The 6,708-nt window shown below is 38.1% G+C and overlaps 1 pseudogene; it reads right to left on the bottom strand.

Moving 5' to 3' along the window:
• Window positions 1–561: 561 nt before the first annotated feature.
• LOC132305736 (small nucleolar RNA R71) lies at window positions 562–660 on the bottom strand (annotated as a pseudogene).
• Window positions 661–6,708: the final 6,048 nt, after the last annotated feature.

Raw genomic sequence — 6,708 nt, 5'->3', positions numbered from 1 at the left:
ATTAAACCCAAATAAATCATAAAAATTATTTAAAAATAAAATAAAAGTAATTAATTTCATATAATAAATCCTTTAAAATATCGGGGTATTACACCAAGTTCCATTTGGAATGGCAAGGCCAATTTATGCTCCACAACCTCCCATCATTCAAGGAAATCAAGGTGCCCATGTTGCACCTCCAATTGTTAATCCTCCCCTTACTTTAAGAGATCACTATGTGCCTAATGAATACAATATACCCACATGCATTCAATTGCCACCATTTAGAGCACACCACTATGAAATCAAGCCACAAACCATTCAAATGCTTCTTAACTATCATGGCCTTCCAAGTGAAGAACCCTATAAGCATTTAGATGAGTTTCTTGAAATATGTTCCACCGTGAGATACACGGACATGCCGGAAGAGGTCTTAAGACTTAAACTTTTTCCATTCACCCTAAAAGACAAGGCAAAGTATTGGTTCAACAATCTTAGGCCTTTTTCAATAACTTCTTAGGCAGAAATGCAATAGGAGTTCTTGAAGAAGTACTATTCGGTTTCTAAGACCAATGCCATGAGAACTTCAATTAGGGAATTTACACATGGGGATGGGGAAACATTTCATGAGGCATGGGAACACTTCAATGAATTGCTTAGGAAGTGTCCACATCATGACATGCCCAAATGGCAATTAGTTCAATATTTCTTTGAAAGTTTGTCGGACAACTACAAGGGCATGGTTGATGCTTCCATGGGTGGCTCTTATATTGATAGGCATGAGGATGATGTGTGGCGTCTTTATGAGAGCATGAGTGAAAACTCTTTGCATCGAACTTTATCTTCAAAGAATGGTAGAAATTCTAGTAGTAGGAAGAGTGTTGGCTTACATCAAGTTGACCACTCTAATGAAATTGCCGCCGAGATGAAATCTTTATCTCAAAGGCTTGATCAATTTTTGATTAACCAAAACTCGGCGAATCAAGTATCTTCCTTCCCCAACCATTCTCATCGTGCATCAAATGAATCGTGTATGACTTGTTCTAGTGTTCTACATTCCACTTCCAATTGTCCCCATGGATATGTGCAAAGTGAACATCATGAACAAGTAAATGCAGCATTTGTGAACAAAGGGAACAATCCTTATGGCAATCATTATAATCCCAATTGGAGAAATCACCTGAACTTCTCTTGGAAAAGTGAAGGAGAGGGCTCAAACCCTTCCTAAGGTGGTTTTCAAGGGAAGTACATTCCACCTCCAATGCAAGGCCAAGGATCCCAAGGATATAGACCATACTAATCACAAAGCAACCAATTCTCAAATTCTCATTTTCCCAATCAATCATATTCTCAAGGGAATGCTAGAAGTCCCGTGTTTGAGGAAAAATTTTTAACCGCTTTGGGAACTCTTGAGGCAAACACACAATTACTTTATTCTCACTCTCAATCTATTGCAAAGCTATAAACCCAAGTAGGGCAAATAACTAGCACATTAAATGCAAGAGAGAAGGGAAAAATGTATATAAATGCCCCACCAAAGCAACAATGTGTTGTGAAGACTCATTCCTTACCGGAAGGTCACACAATAGAGCATGTCAATGCGGTGACTACCTTGAGAAGTGGGAAGATTGTGGACAACCAAGTGGGTATATCCAATGAAGGGAATGAACCGGTGCAACCACAAGTTGACACCCGTCCCATTTCATATCCTATTCCTCCTTCATTGCATGTGCATGACCATATAAATAAGAACATTTTGAAAGGTGGTTTGAAAAGTGATTTGTTGAAAAATGATTTGAAGCAAAATGATTTGAAAAATTCTTGTGTTGAAGAGAGTTCAAAGAAAATTTCTGAAAAAGTTTTTGAGCCAAAAGCTCCATTTCCGGATGCCTTAAAAGGATCCATTTCAAATGACAAGCAAAAGGCCAAGACTAATGAAATCATGGAGATGTTTAGGTAAGTGAAAGTCAATCTTCCACTTTTGGATGCAATCAAGCAAATTCCGGCTTATGCCAAGTTTTTAAAAGATTTTTGCACCCAAAAAAGGAAGAATAAAAGCCAAGCACCTAGGAAAGTGGTCTTAACCGAGCAAGTGAGTTCGATTTTGCAGCATAACACTCTCCCCAAGTTTAAGGACCCCGGTTCACCTACCACTTCATGCATCATTGGTGATCATCTCATTAATCGGGCTCTCCTTGACTTAGGAGCAAGTGTTAACCTTTTTTCATACTCGATATATGTCAAATTAGGCTTAGGAGAATTGAAACCGACGTCGGTGGTTTTGTAACTTGCCGACCGATCCATCAAAAAGCCTAGGGGTATCATTGAGGATGTTTTGATCAAGACTGATATATTCTTTTTCCTCATTGATTTCGTTGTCATTGACACGGAACCGGTCCCGAATCCTAAGAGCCAAATTCCCGTTATCCTTGGCCATCCTTTCTTGGTAACCGCAAATACCAACATTAATTGTCGGACAGGGATAATGAAAATCTCATTTGGCCACATGAAGGTGAAGTTGAATATCTTTAATCCAACCCCCAACTCATTTGACAAGTATGAAGAGGTTAATGTTGTGAATAAATGTCATGACCTTAAATATGAAGGAATTGAGTTTTTGTGTGAGACCGAAGTTTCAAAAAGTTTATCTTCAACCTTGAAACTAAAGAAAATTGTTTCAAATGCTTGCTTTGAAAGGGCATGGAAGCCCAAAGATTGCTTTGACCAAGGACCAAAAACTTCTTTTGAGCTTAATCCAACAAGTTCCTTAGGGAACCATTTGTTGGGTGGAGTTCAAAGCATTTCTCACCCCATTAAGGAGGGGATACATTACAAGATGTTAGATCCGGGCTAAAAAAGCCCAACGTTTTGCTAGAGACGTTAAAGACTAGCAAGGCATTTCGTAGGGTGTCACAACCCTATTCCTCCCTCATTTATATCTTTAATTTCATTTCTTGCAAAATTTAGATATAGGCTTTGGGTTCATATGCATTGCTAGGAACTGGGATTAGGATTTTCTGCACTTTCATGTTGAAATTGAGCATTTTGCATAAGTTCGATCAATCTCAAAATGAGTTCGATCGATCGAATTTCCCACCTGCATCAAACCTGCATCCAAATCACCCTCTGTCCCATCGATAGAGAAAAACCTGCATATTTCAGCTCTCTGTCCCATCGATCGAAGACTTTCCTAGATTGATCTAAAGTTCTTCGATCGATCCAACTTCACCTTGGATCGATGTGCAGTTTCTACACTTAGAAAAAAATTTGAACCCAAAAACCTGCATATTTTAGCTCTCTGTCAGATCAATCGAACATTTTTGTTCAGATAGATCTCAATTCTGGAATTCATTGCTTTAACTGTGTTTTGACTTTTAAATTTTATTCAAAAAAAAAAAAAAAAAAACTCAAAATTTTTAAAAGAAAGATCGATCTGAAGTTGCAGTTCGATCGATCGAACTGGTTCGGGAAGGTTTTTAAAAATAAAAAGCTAAGGGTTTGTAGATCGATTCAAAGATCGATCTACACCTTCTCAAACCCTCGTTCCCTTCGCCATTACAACCATCTCCAACTTTGCACCATCTCCGGCGAAACTCCGGCAAGCTTCATCTCATCCCAAATCTCTCTCTTTCTCCTCTCGAAGCTTGGATCTCATCTTCATTTCATCTTCTTTCTCGATTTAGGTAAGATCCGAGATCTCTCTTGTGATTTCAAGCTTTGAATTGATGCATCCATGCTTTAAATGTTAGATCTATGATGTTTTGATGACGATTATTGCCCTATATGAAGCTTCGAATCTCTGTGTATATATATGTATATATGGTTTTATATGTTTTTTATTTTTGATTTGATTTTGGGAGTTCTGGGCCTCATCCAGTGACTATTATTGATGCTTTGTTATGTAGATGGGCCCACGACCATGTTCGTGAAGGCCCCATGCCATCCACGTCACAGATTTGTGACTGTCCACGTTCTTTCCTCAGTTCGATCGATCGAACATTTTTCTCAGATCAATCTAAGTAAGATCGATCTCACTCATTTTCAAGATCGATCCAAGTGAAATCGATCTCACATTTTTCTATGATCGATCGAACTTCACAGATTTGCAACACACACTTCATTCATCATATATTGTGTTCCATGCTATTTTATACATGCCCAGTGCCTGTGTTTTCCACATTGGATGCATTTCATACTTATACTGCTTAACATGTTTCACATCATGTCACTTGCATAGATTCATGTTCTTTACCTATTTTGTCTCTCTTATTTGACATACATGATTCTAAAAATTGTGTTTCAATTCTTTATGCTGGCACTGACTTCCATTGCAAGTTTTCTTTTTCTTTTGCAGACCATGACTTGATACAAAACTGTTGCCAAGTGGTAACATGGCCCATAGAGGAGGCAGAGGACAGAGGAGCCAGCAGAGCCCTCACATGTTCAGGATGAGCCAACAAAGCCCACTCCACCTCAGTCTCCATTATCTGACAGCAGACTACACTCTTCTGCTGAGGCATTTTCTTCCCAACAGGCAGAGGCTGAGTATTCACCATCTCCAACACCTCTACCAGCTTAGCCTGCCTAGGATCTTGTGATACCCCTCGGATCCGAGACACGGGTTGATCAGGCCCATACCCAAACCCGAGGGAAATCAAACAATTAAAGTATTTTAAAACGAACACAAATGAAAAAATGAAATAAGAATAACTATTAAAAGCTGAACAGAATACTAATATAAAATCCTCAATAGCCTGATAAAATTTAATAAAATCCAACTTCCAAAACTTCCATGAATTACAACTCGGGAATCCATCTAGTGGACCCCTAAATAAAAATCTCAACTGAAACGTAAACAACTGACATAAAACCAAATACTAAAATATGGAAGGACATCCTACGTCGTCGGTGGAATGAATGATAATCCCTGCACAGCACGATCAAGCCTAAGACTGGAACCGTCTGATACCTGAAAAATAAGAGTGGGTCAGACCCACGAACAAGTTCTAATCTAACTACAATCCATATAGTGACCCGATACGCAGATACACCTAAATACCTCACAATATCTATTTAGTCCATACATAAATATATCCACACTAGAGGACCTTCACTGGACCATAATGGGGTCTCAACCTGAGTAGAAGGCAACATGCAAAAACGCACCCAAAGGTGGGCATGAATACCTAGACCTAACAGGGTACACCTCGACCATCATATCCAGCTATGCATCCCAATGCATATACGCTCCCTAACCAACGACTCTGAGACTCATGCCCATATCGTGGTGCCATAACATATATATAAAGTCCGTCTAACCCAAGGTATGCCATTTTATTGTTTATTGAATTGACATAAGAATTTTAATTCAGTTTAGTCATTCAACTTAATCAGTCGATCTGACTTAAACACAACCAACATTTACTCCAGGTAGTCATTCAACTTTAATCAGTCGATCCGACTACACACAAACACAATTAATCCAGATAGTCTTTCAACTTAATCAGTCGATCTGACTAAACAAGGTTTAGGATTCAATATTTTACAATCCATCCCTTTCATCCGATAGGTTAGGTATTAGCGTTTTGAGCTAAACCGTCCCTAATATGCCATCGTCCCATACTGGTGCATACAATCCTCCATAACCATATAATTGACAGAATATATTAATTCAACAATTAAAATTCCACATATATATAATCCAAAACCAATATCCAAGTAATTGCGGAAAACATTTAAAGTTTCAGCAATTAAATTCAAGCATTAAACCATATAGTTGCAGATTGTGATTTCATAACTCAACAATTAACATCCAGATATGCATAGATCAAATCTAATATAGCATTGACTCTATCACGCATTTAAAATCCATTCTATAATCATTTTATAGTCCAATAAACTATTAAAATTATTTTAAGCAATTTAGTTCCTTCCATCCGGTAACAGCGTACTAAGTTGTATACTTGTACCCTGTTTTATTCCTTTTAACACAGGGCCATACACTAATCCATAAGTCTAATTTGTTAACTAAAATACTTCTCCGTACATCTAAAACTTAATTTAGAATCATACTTTAGCACACTAAATTGTCAAATTAAAACTAGACAATTTATTACCTTCCGGCCGTCAACCGCATAGAAAGTTCACTAATTTTCTACTGTTTGTCCCATAGACTTAGAGGTCAATTTTAATCAATTTATGGTCTTAATGAAACCCAAAATAAACTATCTAATCCCTCTGTAAATTCCTAGAGGTTTCAAAACAATTCCAATGCTCCAACAGTAGCAGGTAATTCGTAATAAAAAAAAAATCAAAAAAATGAAATTACAAGAGAGCCTGCTCAATTTTTGGAAAGAGCAGGCTCTTTTAGAGCTTTGAGCCGGCTCCATTACTTCATGGAGCTGGCTCTTGACCTAGAAAAGATGAGGGAGCCGGCTCCCTCATTCCATGGAGCCGGCTCTCTCCCCTTCTAAGAGCCGTCTCCAACCTTTGCAATTCCTGCGACTCTCTACTTTGCTTCCGGTCACTTTCCACCTCTACCAGCCTTTCTGTTTGGCTTTAACACTGATTCTAAGAGTCTTCTTAACCCCCATTAACATCTCCATGGTTGGTTTAAAGTAAATAAAAGCAAGCACAGCAAACCAAGTTACAACAGAACTGATCATGCTTTAAGGAACAAAACTGGAACAGATAAGAACGAATGTATTTCAGACCAATTTCTCAGTCAAC

This window comes from Cornus florida, unplaced genomic scaffold (genome assembly GCF_030987335.1).
Source record: "Cornus florida cultivar Cherokee Brave unplaced genomic scaffold, ASM3098733v1 CherokeeBrave_3.0.0_Hap2_Chr04, whole genome shotgun sequence".
In the NCBI taxonomy this organism is placed as follows: domain Eukaryota; kingdom Viridiplantae; phylum Streptophyta; class Magnoliopsida; order Cornales; family Cornaceae; genus Cornus; species Cornus florida.
This window is presented reverse-complemented; position numbering and strand designations above follow the sequence as displayed.